The 14,595-nt window shown below is 45.1% G+C and overlaps 1 long non-coding RNA gene across 1 annotated transcript in view; it reads left to right on the forward strand.

Annotated features, from left to right (window-relative positions):
* LOC133092074 (uncharacterized) overlaps positions 1-14,595 on the forward strand; it is a 55,051-nt gene that overhangs the window by 28,240 nt on the left and 12,216 nt on the right. The window lies entirely within an intron of this gene.

Genomic DNA, 14,595 nt, shown 5'->3' on the forward strand with positions numbered 1-14,595 from the left:
GCAAAATGAAAATGCAGGTCCTTTTGTTCAAAAGGCAGGAAAAAAGTGCTGTTAAAGGTGGTACAATATAAAACTTTTTCCTTTCTTCTATGGTCTCTTTTTCAACTTGTGATGGTGTTTTACATTTGCTCTCTAGTGTTGTTCTAAGTAAAGAAAAATTAAAAATTTAATTATTAATAGCACTTTTACTGTTCCTCTTTATATTTTGCAATGCCTCTTTTAAATGTAAACATAAGACTATTTAACTAATATAATCACCCAAATGAAGTAACTCAAAAAACCCCCAGATTACATAACTCATATTTTGCAGCTTGTACGTGCATGTATATATATATATATAAAATACATACATATATATATTTTTTCTTACTGGGACAGTAGAAATGCTGCACAAAATGAACCCAGCTGTTTTAAAGCTGTTTTAAATTTCACTTCTTGCTACATGCACATTCCACCAACACTCTCTATCTTTGGCTGACAATGAGTCAGGAAGGACGGAAAGGAAAAGGGATTATGAGTCGCCTCTCTTTCCCTTTCCTTCTGTGTCATCATTTTCAGCATCTGTGGTTGACTAACAAAGGGAAGTAGTATGAGGAAGAGAGGATATAGCAGGGTTCTGATTTACTTTGCTAGGGCTGCTGTAACAAAGTACCACAAACAGAGGGGCTTAAACAACGGAAATTTGTCGTCTCATAGCTCTGGAGGGAGAAGTCTGAGTCAAGGTGTTGTCAGGCCCATCTCCCTCTGAAGGCTCTAGACAAGGCTTTTCCAGATCCCTCTCCAGCTTCTGGTGGTCCCTTGGCTTGCGGCAGCATAACTCCAATCTTCACATGCCGTCCTCCCTGTGTACATGTCAGCATCCAAATTTCCTCTTTATATATAGATACCAGTCATAATGGATTAGAGCCCACCCTACACCAGTATGACCCCATTGTAACTAATTACAGCTGCCATGACCCTACTTCCCAATAAGGTCACATTCTGAGGTACGGGGGGTTAGGACTCCACCACATGAATTTGGGGGGCAGGTACACAGTTCAACCCATAGCAGTTTTCTTGGTTGTTCATGTTTCTTAGAGCTCATTGCCTCATTTGGAGCAAGTTCTAGTTTGAACAGAAAGCATGACCTCTTGGGGCTGGCAGTGACCCCCCAATCTATGACTGACTCTGTCATAGACGTGAGTCTTGCTAAAGTCCCCTCATCATGGGCCACTGGCTTTCTGTGCTCGTGAGGAGCCATGAACACTGTCTGGGGATGTGGCAACAAGGGACAGAGACACACATAGTGTGCCTATCTCCTCTGCTCATGTGCATGTTCCATTGTCCCATCCTCCTTCACTTACAGAACCCAGGTTCAAAGAGAAAATTATTAAGCATCTAAAGATGGTGACAGTTGAGCATTAAACCAAGCATAGGGCTTTTTGAACCTGGGGCCCTGTGGACCATATGGGTTGCACCCCGACAAAGCCAGCTCTCTCCGAACTGTGACCCAGATCTCTTACCTGAGCTTCATCCCCTGTTCTCCAGATCATTAGCAACTTGTTGGTGATCATACCCAGCCATTGAATTCCTGGAGTGCAAGGAGGTAAGTGCTTACCCAAGATTCCCAATGAGAACAAGCAGGGCTGGAGGCCCATGGCCAGGCCCCTGGGCCATTGTTTACTGTTTTCCATCCATCACCTGGCTACCTGCTTCTCAGCTACCTGTTTGCTAAGAGTTAGCTCAGTGTGAATGCCTGGAGCACAGAGAGTTCTCCAGGGTTCAGTTATCCCCAAGATGTGGCAGGACGCTCCTTAGATGTGTGTGGATAGGGGACTGACTTGCTTTGCCTTCTTAGATGGCAATGGAGGCAAGTGGTGAAATGGCAGCTGTTTCCCATCTAAACGGAGTTCAGGGCAATGGGACAGTGAGCAAAGCTGAGGTGTTAGAAGGATCTGAATTTTCCTGTTCACTGCTCAGTGAAAAGCTTTGAATTTTGAGCGGAGGGGCTGGGGAGTGAGGAAGCCAGAAGGTGGCCTTATCATACAGCAGGGGCACAATACTTAGATCTGGCCTAAGGCAAAACTCTCCAATGATGGAATTGATTTTTAGGGTTCCCTGTACATTTCCTGGTCTCCTTCTCGTCTCAGTTAACTTTTGCTCGGTAACAAACCACCCCAAACTTAGTGCCTTAACATAACACCATTCATTTGGCTCAGCATTCTGTGGGGAATTTGGATTGGGCTTGGCGGGACCGTTCTGGTCCAGCCCATCTTGTTCAGGCATTTGTGGTCTGCGGCTGGGGCTTGCTGGCTTGTGAAGGGTTAGAGTAGCTTTTGACTGTGTCATGCCACATTCTAGACACATTCTAGAATGAGTCTACCTCATTTTGTTGATCAAAGCAGGTCACAGGCCAGCTCAGATTCAAGAAGTGGAGAAGAAATAGATTCTACCTCTCTGTGGAAGGAGCTATAAAGTATTGTGACCATTTTGCAATTTACCCCATTCCCCCCCGGACCCCTCTCAGCATCTCATGCCTTCCATCCAGGCCTGCTAAACTTCACCTGTCCTTGGTCTCACTCCTTTTTTTATCTTCCCCCTTGTTATTCCAGGGCTCTTTATTCGAGATCTTTTATGGGAAAGAGCCAGTTCATTTTAGAATAATTTGTGCCGGATAATAGGTAACAGAAGTGGGAACACTAGTGGGTTACTCTGAGACCTTTCTTGTGGTAGAAGTTCTGGGCTTTTTGGAAAACCAGGCCTTAAGTCAAGTCTGTCTTAACCTTTCATGATCATAAGAAATACCTGGGGAACTTGTTGAAAAATGCAGATTCCTTGATCCCATCAGAGACGTACTAATTCCATATTTTCTAGGAGGACCCTAGGAGTCTGTATATTTTCAAGCTTCCTGGGTGTTTTTGTTTGTTTGTTTGTTTTGAATAACTGGGTTTTGGAAACACCACCTTATTTCACTGTCCCCACAGCGTCCGGCACCTATGATGTATTTGAGAGTCTTTCCATGTGTAACTGAATTGAGTGGAGCCACGGTTCTCACGTGTGGTTCCTGTTCCAGAAGCATCACTTTCTTGGGAACACATTAGGAATGCAAATTGCCGGGCCCCACCCCAAGCCCACTGAACCAGGGACTCTGGGGTCAGGGCCACAATCTGCTTTAACGAGTTGCACTGGAAGTGCGGAGCCTTAACCACTGGACCGCCAGGGAATTCCCCCAGGTGGTTCTGATGCTTGCTCAAGTGTGAGGGCTGCCAGGGCAGAGCCTGTCAGTAGGGCCTCCTGGGCATCTGCACATGTGAGTGAGAAAGGCCCACCCAGGTCTTGGTCCCAATCAGGCCTGACCCTCTTGCCCTCCTGCAGAGTCTTCCTGTGGCTTCCAAGTTCCTTGAGCCAGTCCTTGGGCCCATCCTCACCTGTGCTAAGAAACTCACAATTTGCTGAAATTCCTTCTTCTGCCTTCTGGACAGGGCCTCTGCCCCTGCTTTTTAGGCAAAGTCTCTGAGCTGATAGAAAAATGATGGCTCTTGCTGAGCGAATAGAGCTTTTAAGATGGTGTCAAGATATTTTCCCCCTTTTCCTGAGCAGCTTTTAAAACTCTGTACCTTAGGGGGGAGTGCTGAGGGGTTAGGCATTAAAAAAGAATTGGCACGACGGGGCCACCATTCCTGCAGAGTTTCAGATGCACACTTTATTAAAGTGGGTATACACAGCACACACACACACACACACACACACACACACACACAGCCTGGGTATCAAGTTCCTTGAAGCCAGGTTCTGCTTCATTGTGGTTTCCTGGAAAGCCCTTAGCAAGTAAGTCCTCGTCAGCCCAATTGGCCACTGGAGATTTTGTTCTGTGAGCCGGAAGGCCCCCGGGAGAGGTGGGGAGACTGAAGAAGAGAAGGATGTTGGCATGGACATTAGGAGTACGACTTCTAATCCAGATACACCACAAATTCTTGAACACATTGCTTCATCTCCCTGAGGTGCAACTCCTTCTCTGTAAAATAGGACACATATTGAGATTTCACCTTTCCCTAAAACATCTTTGAAGGTTCTTACAAATATAAATGCACTTAGAAATACATAAACAGCACTTAGAAATACATAAACAAAAATTAGGAATTCCATAGGAGATTTGAACAGAGATCAGTGGTGGGAAACTGGAAAGAGAAAAAAATATTAAATTCGATTCTGAGAGTTTGGACAGCCCAGGAGGCCTGGAAGAGGTAGAATCAAAAGTTCTTTCTCACCTTGTCAGGTGAAAGAAGGAGGTGGGTGTGCGTGGGTAGGGAGTGCAAGTGGGCTTGGGGGTGGGCCATGAAGAGAGGAGGAGGAAACAGAAGTCAGGTTAAAACACCTGTATTCCAAGCCCAGGCACTTCTGGCTGTTTCTCTGACATCAGCTTTCCCGGAGCCCATGCACACTGGCTTTCCTTGGCTCTGGTGTGGCTGACACTTTCCCCGGGGGGTGTGTGCAGCAGTCAAGCAGACCAGACCTTCCTTTTCCTCCCTTGTGCTCACTAACATGGTCAGGCGGTGTTTAGTTAAGACACTGGAATTGTCCTCCAAATGCAAGTCTGCTAACGGGGTGTCTGTCTTCAGATGCGGCTTCAAATGGGAAGCGAGTCTTTCAGTTCGAAGGAGTACAAAACATCCCACCCATAGCTGAATGTGCAAACTGAAAGGGAAGAGAGGCTATTAGTGGGTTACGGAGTCAAGCAAGAAGCCAGTGTTGCGTAGACGGGCTGGAGGGAGCTGGATGGGAATGGGGTGCCCCACATGTCATGCTCTGCTAACAGACACCTCTGAGAGGGAAGAACAAGGTGGGGGACTCTCCCTGCCAGCTCTCGAGACAGATCACGAAGCTATGGTGAGGACAGTGTAGTATTGGCACAGGCAAGTAGATCACTGGCAAAGGACGGAGAGCCCAGACACACTCCATGCATAACTGGCTGGCACTGCAGCTCAATGAAAAAAATGACACTGTTCAATCAACATTATTTATTTATTGGCAATTGGTTATTACTATTGAGAAAAATACAATATCCCTAGCATCGTATAGGTTAAAACTCTATTTGTAGAAAGACTGAAATATAAAAGTCTAAAAGCTTTTACAAGAAAATAAAACATCTTTATGAACTTGATGGAAAAAAGAATTTCATAATGTTCCAAACTCACAAACCATAGCAAAAATTGAAAAATTCAATTTGCATTAAAACAAAAAATTTTTTTGTCCATCAAAAGATACCTTTAAAAAGTTAGGAAGAAATAAAGAATTAATAGCCAGAATACATAAAGAACTTCTCTATATCAAAGAGAAAAAGACAAACAGATTAGTAAAAACAAGCAAAAGAGTTAAGATATAATTTACTAAAGTGGAAACATCAGTTGCTAATAAACACATGAAAAGATGCTTAACTTAATTATTAATAAGGGAGATGCAAATTAAAACTAAAATTAGGTGCTGTTTCACACCATCAGATTGGCAAAAATGAAAAGTCTGACAGGACCAAGTTTTGTTAGGGTGTGGAGTGATGGGACCTCTTATCTACTGCTGTTGCAAATTGGCAACAGTAAAGTTGAAGATACGTATACACTATTGCTCAGAAATATACGGCTAGATATATATCCTCGATGAATTAATATATACACACATACATGCATACACACATATGTATACATATATACATACACACATATATGCAGGCATGTACATGCACATATACACATGTATACCTATGTATGCACACATACACATATATGTTAGGAGACATGAAAAATAACAATCATAGAAGTATTGTTTATAATAGTAAAATATTGGCAACTTCCCAGCATCCATCCAGAGGAGAAATAAATTGTCATATCTATAATGGAATTCACATAGCAGTGAAAAGAAATGAACTAGAGCTACATGAATCAATATGGATTAATTCCACAAACATAATATTGATCAAAAGAAAGCAATTTGCAAATGAATTTTTGCAGTATGATATCTACAAGAAAGTTCAATACAGACAACAATTTTTTTAATTGAACAGGGAGAAATATATATGGAAAGGAAAAAAGAAATGCAAATAAATGAAAAACCTCCAAAATCTGGACAGTTTCATCCTGGGTAGAAAGAAGAAAGAGAAGGAACCTTGGAAGACACTGTATGTTGACAATGAGTTATTTATTTATTTTTTTAAAATTTATTTATTTATTTATTTATTTTTGGCTGTGTTGGGTCTTCGTTTCTGTGCGAGGGCTTTCTCTAGTTGCGGCGAGCGGGGTCCACTCTTCGTCGCGGTGCGCGGACCTCTCACTATTGCCGCCTCTCTTGTTGCAGAGCACAGGCTCTAGACGTGCAGGCTCAGTAGTTGTGGCTCATGGGCCTAGTTGCTCCGCGGCATGTGGGATCTTCCCAGACCAGGGCTCGAACCCATGTCCCCTGCATTGGCAGGCAGATTCTCAACCACTGCGCCACCAGGGAAGCCCTGACAATGAGTTATTTTTTAAAGCTGGGTGATGAGTTGTTATTCTTTACGCTGTTTTTTTTTGTGTCTCAAGCATTAATAATATAAAGGTGTAGCCTTGTTAGTTACTGACCCGACCACTTGTCCTTCCTCAGAGATGAATCAGGATTGATCTAATCCTGGCATGGCCATTCCATTTTCCTTTACCAGAGACTTTTTCCTAAATCCTCAGATTCTCCCTTATGTATGGGATTGGGCACATAACCTATTTTCAGAGCTAAGACGAAGTGAGCTGGGGGGCTTGGTTCTGGAAAGCTTTTATTTTCTGATAAAAGAATCCTTTTGGCTCCTGCCTCTTCTTTCCTTCTTGGGACACCGGATGAGGATGTGATGTTTGCTACTGTGGCAGCCACCATCGTGGGGTGACAAGCACCACGGCGGAAGGCCAGTGCTCTGAGGATGGGAGAAGAGAAGAATGGTCAGAGCCAGAGTATCTGATGATGTAACCAAGCCATGGAATGACCCCTGGAACCATCCAGAACCCATAGATTTTTGTGAAGTAAACAATAATTGTCTTCATGGCTCAAGCTACTGGTGGTTTGACTTTCTGTTACTTGTGGAAAAACCTTCCTGATACAAAACCCAACAAATCATTTTCGTTTTAACCTTAGTGTTGGGCTTGCCATTCTGTGAAAACACTAAGCACTTTCTCTCTTTCAAATCTCTACTCTTTTTCCCATGTACAAGACCCCTTATGTCCTGGTGAACTCCTCAGCTCTAAAAGCTCTTCTGAAACGCGTTGTCTGTAATGCTTTCCCAGCGAGCCCAAGTCAACAGCACCCTTCCTTCTCAGTCGGCACCCACATCTCCTCGCTCTGTGTTACAGCCCTTACCTTGTGTGGCCGTGCATTCCACCACGAGTCCCTTTAAGGCAGGACCATGGCATCCTCATCACTATGTCTCCAGTGGTTGACACAGTTCCGGGTACAGCACAGGGACACAGTAGAAGCTGGGTAGAATGAATGATTCTGCCTGTATCTATATCTTAGAGGGAAAACAAATCAAGTACTGAATTGGGTAACTGAGGAGGAGAGGTGTGGGGAAAGAGGAGTTTAAACGGCTTTCCCAGAAATGAACACTGCCAAGCGAGCCCTTTTCTTAACAGCTCTTGATGCAATATTCCATCAGTCACATTCACATCTGCTAATGATTTTGTGTGTTCGATAGAATCACATTTAAGCTCACCAGCCTATTAAAATCCTGGTTTCCTTTCATCTCCCTATCCTAATCAGGTTTAAGTGACAATTGCTAGGGACTTATTTTCTAGGAGATAAATGAATGCACAGGGGATGCTGGGCATTTACGAAGGGATTGCTACCCCAGGACTTGAACTACAAAAGTGTGGGCAACCTTTTTGAGAGACCCCCGTGTGCTAGGCAATACAGAGACACAGGCAATGCATTATTTAATTTTAATGGGTTTAAACATTTGCTCCGGTACACTTCTCTGTATCAGTAATCATGAGACTAGAACAGGGATTACATTAAGTATTTCTTACTGTCTTCTGAAAGCCTTTTTCTTTTTTAAGTAGCTGGTGTGTATGTGTGAATGTGGAGGGGAGTCAGAGAGAAATGAAAGACAAGGAGCATCAATATGCAGAATAAACTTGAGACTTCAATGCACTGAAAGGTTGGCATTAGCTCTTTATGTAGCCAGGGCGCTAGGACCATTAATTGGTACATGTGTAGAGGAGAGCAGGCTTGGTTGAAAGAAGATTCTAGCTGCAACAGGAGTCGACTGAGACTGAAAGACTTTTTATGCAGATCTTCATTCTGCAGAGGCTCATTTGAAAAATGTGATTTTTGCAAATGTGGGTGAATGATAATGATAGCCACGTTTAACATAATACTTATTATTTATCTAGCATGTGCATGCTTAGTGCTTTACATGCATTATCTTATTTAAATTAATAAAAATTATATGAGTTTGATACTATTATTATTTTCATTTTGCAGAAAAGAGACTTAGAAAACTTGTCCGGGAAGTCACAGAACCAGTAAAACAAGGAGCTTCCCATTTTCCTGGGAAGAGTGTATAACTCTTGTTTGGTGGCTTTGGCAAATGTTGCCTCTCCCTTTGAGTTCTAAAGGGAGGGGACCGGTATGAATAGGGGCCCAGGAGCATTCAGGGCATGAAAGAACCCACGCCTCAACCTCTGAGGCACAGAAGTTGACACTAGGACAGGGCAATTCCAACCAAGGCTGGGGCGGTGAGGGCCAACAGAGTCCTTGAAAGATTTACCATCAGACTGGAGATCTGGGACAAATGGGCTGGGCTGGCCTGGCGCACGGTCAGAAAGAAAGAGGCTGGCGTCGTGGTCCTGGATTGTGGCTGCTGGAACTTGGTCTAGAGTTGTTATGGAACTTAGAAGCATCTCCTGTCTTCTTATTGTGGAGGGCAAGAAAGTGAAAGTGCTTCGTCCTGTCAAAACAGGACCTTGAGCACCTGGAATCAATGAGATTGCAAACTATAAAGCTCTTCTGATACTATTTTCAGTCTCTAAAGTGGGGCTAACAGTAGCCCTCTCACTGGATTGCAGGAAAAAACAGAATGAGGGAATGTATGGAAATCACCAAGCAGAGCTGGCTTCTGCCATGATTCCCTGTCACCGAGGCTGTGGAGAGTCAGAGGTTTCTAGTAATTCTCATATTGTATGTATTTCTTCTGCTGGGAGTGGTCCTTCCAGGGTTACCAGATGTGGTCAACACTGCACAGAAGAGGACTCCCGGCACCCACACTCCTCCATCTGCCTTGGGTGGACTCATGACATCCCCCCCTCAGCCCTGTCTTCTCCCACTCTTCGTGGGCTCACCCTCCCGTGGCTGCTGGCCTCCTTTGTCTGGCCCTTCTTCTCTTTGCCCATCAAGATACATCTGTTTTCCCTCGGGGTCCTCTCTCTTTCAGTGTTAAGAACCTTTCTACTATGCTTCAGTGCTTTAATTAAAAGAAGTTGTCAGTGGGATGGGACCCAGGAATTTAGGAGCAAGATATCAGAGTGAGATGGCTCTTTCCAGGGCGCCTGACAAAACGCTGACTGTAACTTCCTCTTTTGTGCACTTAAAGCCCAACTGTGCTAAATGTCTCTGCACAATGAGACAGGACAGGACCCAATGGTGTGATCCTCCTTGTCGTCGCCACACTTGCAAACTTGGTCCCCAGACATGCAAAATGTGGTGATTGGGCACGAGAGCTTAGCTTGTCTCCTGTTTAGGTTTTGGAGAGAAACTGATTTTCTGATTCTACCCACACCAAGCTTCCCCCAGTGGAAGTTAATAGGAAGAGAAGCAAAGGAAGGTTGGTTAGAGGACAGTGGAATTTGTGTGTACCAAAAGGATTTAGTTGACATATATTTTCATTGGCAAAAAAGGATATACAGTCTGTTAGTATCCAGTGGTGGCATTGGTTCCAGGCCCCCAACCTCCTCCCACTGATAATAAAATCTCTGGACACTCAAGACCCTTCAATAAAAAGGCGTAGTACTGTTGCCCCACATCCCCACCCTTTATCCATAGGTTCCCAATCTGCTGATCAGACCATGCAGATACAGAGGGCGACTATATTACATTTCATGGACATATTTTCTAGTTCATGTCTCGCTCTGGCCAGTTCAGCTCATCAATTAGCTCATCTTGACTGAACAACCCATGAGATTCCAGTGGCACCAACCAGCTGGAACAGGCTTGGGGATTTGTCTCTATTTTAATTCAGCTAAAGTGGAACAGCTGTCCCTCTGCACCGCTGACCCTGCCGAAACTTCTCTGGGAAGGTCACTACAGTTCTATCCCCAATTCCAATGTGTGCTTTTTTATTTCTTTCTTTTTTTTTTTTTTTGATCAAGCAATTCTCAGATACCAGCTGGGTGTCCTACAATTCAACTAAATTCTAACACTATGAAGAGATCGCATCAGATCCCACAGGTTAAGGGCTCAGTCCCACAAGACTGCATGCCCCCCCTTCAGATGCCAATGTCACCTGTCCTTCTGATGTCCAGATATAGATGGAGGTTCTCATGACCCCCTCGTTGGGTTAACTAATTAATTTTCTAGAGCAGCTCAGAGAACTCAGAGAAACATCTTACTTGCTAGATCACCATTTTATTATAAAAGGAACTTGAGAACAGCCAGTTGGAATAGATGCCCAGGGCAAGGCATGGGGAGAGGGTGCTGAGGTTTCATGCCCTCTCCAGGTGTGCCACTCTCCCCAGATCGTCACGTGTTCACCAACCCAGGAGCTCTCTGAACCCCATCCATTTGGGCTTTTATGGAGGATTCATTACGCAGGCATGACTGTTTAAATTACTGGCCACTGGTGATTGAACTCATTCTCCAGCCCCTCTGGCCACCCCAGAGGTCTGGGTGGGACTGAAAGTTCCAACCCTCTAATTAGTGGTTGGTCCCTCTGACAGCCAGCCCCCAGTCTCGGTGATTTCCAGTCACCTCATTTAAATAATAAGATACCTTTATTTCTCTCATCGTAGGAAATTCCAAGGGTTTTGGGAGCTCTGTGCCAGGAACAAGGACATAGGCCAAATACATATTTCTCATTAAAAAAAAAAATCACAATATCATAGTCACCAAAATTCAAGTTTCAGGGCCTGGGGAGGAAGACTCAGGAACTCCTCTCCCCAGGCCCCTCAGGGCCTGCGTGTTGAAGACTGGAGATCTTGGCAAAGAGATCATAAACTTCCCACAAGTCCTTTTCCTAAATCACTATGGATTCCAGAACTGTATGGGGATTAGGAATAAAAACCTCACCTCTCGCCCCATCAAGAGTTGATTAATCTTCGTCTTCATACACAAAAGAACACAACTGTTTTGTGAAAGAAGCAATGAGAAAATAACCTTATGGGATATTCTTGTAACTGGCTGTTGTCCTTTTGAGAGAGACTTTATTGTTTGTAAATGATGAGCATGGCTGCGTACCCGCAATTAGCAATTGGTTAACGGTGATTCACTGAGCGCTTACTATATCCTAGGCTGGTTTCAGAGACAATAGCGGTGTTTTTCCTTCACTACAACATTCTGATTTGCTTGGTTGAGTCTGTTTGCCTTTTCCTTTGCTTCTGTCTTTTCTTTTCCCTGACCTGCTTTAATTACCCCCTCTCTTGGCTTTACTTACTGTTGCAGGAGGAGAGAGGAGACAATAGTGGCGCTGACCAGGGACTTGGGAGAGCTAATTCTAACCAGGGCTTTCTCGCTGGCTAATAGTGAGATGGAGGCAAGCCCCTTCTCCCCTGGAGGCTGGTTCACCATCAGTCAAGTGAGCCCGTTAAATTAGACGACTGATACTTCTCCTTTCAGTGCTGACATTCCTGGCCTTCCTCTACCAACTGGAGCTTTTTATCGGCAGAAGTTCTTTCAAGAGGACAATTATTTGTTGTAATTTAATGCAGCTTCATTATGATAAGTGCCTCTAAGTAATTTTGTTCTTATTGTGGGATATATATATATTTTTTTAATGTGGCTTTTCCCTGTGGTATAATCATATCAGCGAGAGCCTGAGTCTCTGGCATGTACTCATGGGACTGACTACACTCTTAGTACTTTTCAAGGGGAACACATATAAATCTGGGTGCATTAGGACTGAGCAGGGCAAACCTTCAAAGTCCACCCTCGTGCACTGACTGGCTGTCCATTCACAAGGCTGGCAGCCCGTGAGGATGTGGTGGCTCCAGAGATGCTGGGTCACTCAGGTGCTTTAGACAGTGTAGGACAAGCTCAGGGTGGCTGTAGGGGGTAGCTCCTGGGTTAGCTGCTCAGCCCTCTGCTTTAAGAACTGCAAAAGTAGGTGACTCTTGACAGCCATGTTTGCCCCCTGCCTCTGACTGACAAAGGTGGGCATTTGATTCAAGGTTGGCTCATCAGAGAGCCTTCCCTGAGAATATAGAGTTAGGGTGGAGAAAGAGATCACTCTTGAAGGTAGCTGGACCATCCTACAGGAGATGTGGGCTGGGTGGATTCCTCCAGGCAGAAACAGAGAAAACTGTGCTACAAGAGAGAAGGAGGAAGCAGCTGTGTGGATGGGGCTGCGGTGAGAAATGGTGATGATGATTTCCCGGTTCCTCCTCCTGCATCCTCTGGGGCCTGGCCACATTTCTGTCCTTCAGATATGGCCACATGGCTTCGGTTAGTCTCCATCACTAACAAAGGAGCCCTTTCCAGTAGGGTACTTAGATAGGTATAAGCTGGAGGCTCATATTGAAGAAAAACATTTCTTCCTATACTATCATGCCCTTCATCACTTGCCCATTCATTCATTCATTCACTCATTGATTCATTCATTCACTCATTTAATAAGCATATTAAAAAAATTTTTATTTTATTTATTTATTTTTGGCTGTGCCGGGTCTTTGTTGTGGCACACAGGATCTTCGTTGCGGCATGCGGGATCTTTTAGTTGCGGCACGGGGACTCTTAGTTGCGGCCTGTGGACTTCTTAGCTGCGGCATGCACGCGGGATCTAGTTCCCCGACCAGGGACCCAACCCGGGCGCCCTGCATTGGGAGCGTGGAGTCTTACCCACTGGACCACCAGGGAGGTCCCTAATCAGCATATATTGAGCTCTACCATGTGCTGGGCGCTGTGGTATGCGCTCTGGCAGGACTGGTGTGCAGTGCAGATAGAGGGCCTGACCCGTGACCTCATGGAGCTCATGGGCTGTCCCTGTGGCTGTTGTAACAAATTGCTACAAACAAGGTCACTTAAAACAACAGAAGTTTATCATCTGACAGTTCCGGAGGCCAGAAGTTCAAAAGAAGGTTGTCAGGGCCGCAGTCCCTCCAGAGGCCCTAGGGGAGGGTCCTTCCCGGCTGTTTCCAGCTTCTGGGGCTCCAGACGTTCCTTGGATTATGGCCGCATCCCTCTGCCTCTGACTGAGCATGGCCTCTCCTCTTCTCCCTGTGTCTCTCCTCTGGGTGTCTCTTCTAAGGACGCTTGCCATTGGGTTTAGGGCCCGTATGGGTAATCCAGGGTGACCTTATCTCCAGTTCCTTAACTTAATTAAACCTGCAAAGACCCTTCTTCTAAATAAGGTCACATTCACAGGTCCCAGAGGTTAGGACGTGAACACATCTTTTTTGGGGCCACCATTCAACCCACTACAGATGGTGAAGAAATGTTAGGAGCACGAAGCATGTTACAAAGTAAATGGTGCAACGATTTCTTCTTGGAGGGATCAGAGAAGGCTTTTCAGAGGAAGTTGACATCATCTGAAACTGGAAGGGGGCGCAAGAGCATTATAGAGGTGGAGCCTTACAAAGGAAGGAAGAGGGAGAGCTAAGGGAGGAGGCGCTTCCCAGGGAAGAAAGGAGAGGTCGGGGGAGGGGGGCGGTGGGGGACAGATGGGCAGAGAGTGGGCAACAGCCTGGAGAGGCTGGAGGGTTCGGATGGCACAGCCCCAGAGCTGCCTTGTGGTTTTACCTGGAAGAAAGAGATCTGATTTGCATTTTAAAGAGATTTCTTTGTTCCTTCCTTTTTTCTCCCCAGCCTCCAACTCCCTAATTTTCTGCTGGTGGCCAACAGCATCACTGGCGGGAAATCCATGACAGTCCCGGTAGGCTTAGGAGAGGGAAGGTACATAGGTTGGAACGCATCAAAACCCCTTATCGGCATCTAATTTGCACCCCCCATCCCCATCTGACTTAATTTTGGTTTTGCAAATTGTAAGTCAGTGAAGTATTACCTCAAGGCCTAAGATACCAAAGGCAGTTTAATATTGTGAAAAATAAGAGGCGTCTTTTCTGTTCTGACATTTATTATTACAGGGCTCGTTATTTTTTCCTAATGAAAGTTTCTTTCTCTCCTTCCACTTATCGGTTTTAACACATGCCATTCACCTGCTAATTAGGGGGCTGGGCACGGGCTTACATCACTGTCCGGGAAGGAGAGGAAAAATGGCAAAGTAAATGGCAGGAAGTTGACGCAACAGAGAGTAGAAAAATCTTCAGTGCTTAGGAGAACGTGGGACCCAAAAGAATTTCCGCGGCTCCGGGCGGGCAAGGCGCGCGGGCGCCACGTGACTGATTATTCAAATAGGCAGATGATTAACTCGGTTTATATTGATGCAAATAATCCTGCCAGAGCCGG

This window comes from Eubalaena glacialis, chromosome 5 (assembly GCF_028564815.1).
Source record: "Eubalaena glacialis isolate mEubGla1 chromosome 5, mEubGla1.1.hap2.+ XY, whole genome shotgun sequence".
Classification (NCBI taxonomy): domain Eukaryota; kingdom Metazoa; phylum Chordata; class Mammalia; order Artiodactyla; family Balaenidae; genus Eubalaena; species Eubalaena glacialis.